The sequence below is a fragment of the Podarcis bocagei genome, assembly GCF_964188305.1.
Source record: "Podarcis bocagei genome assembly, chromosome: 12".
Lineage (NCBI taxonomy): Eukaryota > Metazoa > Chordata > Lepidosauria > Squamata > Lacertidae > Podarcis > Podarcis bocagei.
In genome coordinates this window covers 54475830-54479360 of record NC_138137.1, presented here as the reverse complement: position 1 = coordinate 54479360, position 3531 = coordinate 54475830, and positions in this window count along the sequence as shown.

Sequence of the window (3531 nt, the reverse complement as noted above, 5' to 3'; positions counted from 1 at the left end):
TCTTTCTGATTAGGCTTTCCACCCAACAACGTCCATCCCTTTCCTCCGACACATCTGTCAACGGCGCCAGGTCAAAATCGCTCTTAATCTCTTGACCTCTTCGTGTGACGACCTCTCTGCCTCAGGAAGGCAAGCCATTTTCAAATGGCTTTTCAGCATCTAGTAAAGACTTTTTGCTGTCACACCAAGCCTTGGTGTTACTTTAAGATTTATTATTAGTACTCAGACCCTTCATTCATTCCAGCACTTCAGTCATGCTACATTTATCATTAGAATAATAGAGTTGCAGAGTTGTGAGGGACTCCAAGAGTCATCCAGACCAACTTCCTGCAATGCAGGTATCAACAGCTGAAGAATCCTTGACGGTTGGCCATTCAACCTGTTTTGGAAAATGTCCAATGAAAGAGAGACAACCACTTTCCAAGGTGGCCTGTTCCACTTTCAAACAGCTCTAAAGTTAAATCTGTGGGATGTGATACACAAGAGCAGTCAAGTACAACATTCCTAGAGTGAACATGTTTACACATGGGGAGGAATGTTTGTCCAGCCAGCAGGTAAACTTCCTGTTTCCTTCTGGGCTGGGACAGACTTCCTCTGCATGTGACTAGAGGTGGGTGTGGCCTTACCTGTGCAGGTAACGACAAAAGCACAGGGCAGGACAGCCATCTCTCTCTCTTTGACTACATGCATCAAAGAAGCAACATCTGCTTAGCAAAAGATGCGCTCCTGGCCTCCAGCCAAGCGAGGACAAAGGGACTGTCTCCTTATGAGATAGTTTCCAGGTGTATGTTACTTTTCTAAGCTAAGTCTGCCTCTGGGATCTGATTGTGAACAGAATGTGATTGAGTAAACTCTTTTTTTACTTTTATAGAAGACAGCGTCGTGTCTTATCTTTTCTGAGGTAATAAGGGGGAAATACCAGAACAGTTATTATAGAGGCTTTAGCGAGCCTGAGCAAACACATCCACTGCAAGTTTTAAAAAAGGGCAATGTTACTCTGCTAAATTGTAGACTTGTTAACACAAGTTGGAAAGGCTATAATCAAACAACATATCCTCTGCTGCATCCCTGAACATTCCCACAAAATCTTAACCTCCACAAAAACTCCTCTAAGCACCCCATTTGCATGCTTGTTTGTTTCTGTATACTTCCCTCCAATGCATATTTTTTCATTGCATTTTTTTTCTGTTGAAAATATGCACCTTACATGCATCTTAATTATAAAGCACAAACCCGAATGCGCCTTTTTTGTCCTGGGGAAACTGCGTTGCTAAATCTGCCGATGAGTATAATCCATTCAGCGGTTGTATTCTGACCCACAAGTGAGTTTGAAGCCATCGGATTGAGATTCAGATTGGACCTAATGTAAGGTTACCAGATGTTTTTTCAATGAATCCGGGGACACTTTTCAACTTCAGTAGGAATGATAGGATTTTGTGTGGGGATTTGTAAATCCGGGGACTGTCCCCGGGAAACGGGTTACCTTAACCTAATGCCTCCATTCACCCCTCATCTCAACAGGTTGATTAACCCCCCTCCCCATGGATGAGATACTGCTGTGGAGCGATACCTGATGTGACAATGGAACTGAATGGAGATGGCCGCACAGGAAATATCAGGAGTTACAGGTGCCCCAAAGAACGACTGAAAATACAGGTAATTTTGCTGCAAGGGAAAACAGTATCACAACATAATTTCACTCAGCCCAGCTTTAAAGAGGGATGGTGGAAAATAGCCTGCCAAAGAGCTACATTTCAACCTCATTTTGTCTGTGGTAACTGTTATTTCCCTCTCTGACAGAAAATGGGGCAGAAGGTTTCTTCTAGCCTTTAACTCTGTCACGAAAGACAATCTTGTTTCTGAATTTTCCAGCAAGGAGCTCAAACCATCAACAGTCGCTGTGGCGTTAACAGCGGGTTTCTGTGATCAACAATCTGTTTTCCGAGCCAGCAGGCTCCTATGGCTACGTCTGTGTTTTATTTTATTTTGCCCTGTAAAACAAGCCGTTCCATTAATAGCTCTGCCATTAAGAGCTATATGTGTGTGTGTGTGTGTGTGTGTGCGTGCAGTTGTGTGTCTAAATGGGCATAATGGTCTGGAAATCCCGAAAGAGAGATTCAGAAATGAGCTGGTGCAATAGGATGTCACTGATTGTCAAAGATATTCCCAGTTTGTGTGTGTCTGTGTGTGAATTTGCACAAACCCCTGGTTAGTTTCACAGAACTGGATGGGACCTCAGGGCTGTTCAGCCTCTCCAGTTGCTATTAGCCTTCATAGCTAAATTCAATTTGCTTATCGAAAAGCTTGAGAGCAACATTTGTGTTGCTCCCAGGCATGTTCCTCTCCAATTGTCAACCAGACTTAGACCTGCTCAGCTTTACCAATAAAAGAGTGTAGTGATCGGATCAATACTAAGCATCCTCAGGAAGCTGTCAGTGCACCAACAGCTGCCCTGGAAAAACCCAACTTCTGACACCTGCTCTGCCCCCTCCCCCCCAATTCCAGGCAGCAGGATCTGTAAGAGACCGCCATCTTGATTTCACATTTGAGACCTGCGGCATAGGGCGTGTCATGAATGAGCCAGCCCCCAGCAAAGGTTTGCAGCCAGCTTCCAGGGAAGGGTTGTTGCCAATTGAAGGAAGCAGTCAGGAGCAGAGAGGGTTAACTGCCAGGCAGGATGAGCACCTACTAGTGCCAACTCCCCTGCCCCTAGGAATTCCAGCTGATAAGGGAACGGAGGAGAGGAGAGACTGCTCACCAGAAGCACAAATAGGCAGGAAAGAGTTAAGAGACAACCTCTCGGAGAATGGGGAAGAAGAGGGAGCTGAGCCCCCCAGTCCAAAGTCTCGGTGAATGGGAGGGCTGCAAGATAGGAAGCAAAACGAAAGACGTACGAAGCGAAAGTTCAGTTGCTTCTGGTCACGCTGGAAGCAGTCTTCAGAAGGGTCACCATGATTGATGATGGCGGAGGCTGATGTTTTTGCTCAGTGCTGGATTTACGTATAAGTTAAACAAGCTATAGCTTAGGGCCCTACTCTCTTGGGGGCCCCAAAAAATTTAGAGGGAAAAATAACTGGATGTACATTTCCAAAATATAAGATAAAAAACAAAAAAAATAAAACCTACATACAGCAACAGTGTTTTGTGTAGGCTTCTATGATGCAAGTAATGGGCCCACCTGCTAGCCTGCTCCCTAAAATATCACTGGTTTGTTTATTTCTATATATAGGGTGCCTACGTTCTGCTATTTATAATTATTAGTAGTTTGCATTATATATTTACACCTATTGTTGTTTTATGCTATACCAAGTTTCTAGAGACTAGATTATGAGTCTTTGTAAACTGTGTTTCTAAAGGAACTTTTATTATTGCCAAATGCCAATGTGTTTGCATTATTAAGTTTCTTATGAAAAGAAAAATCATTTTATGTTAGAGCTTAATAATTATTTCACTATTAATATATTCCTTCTTAATTGCATTTCAATATTAATATACTTCTTCCTCATTGTATTTCAGTTCAAAAATTACTTT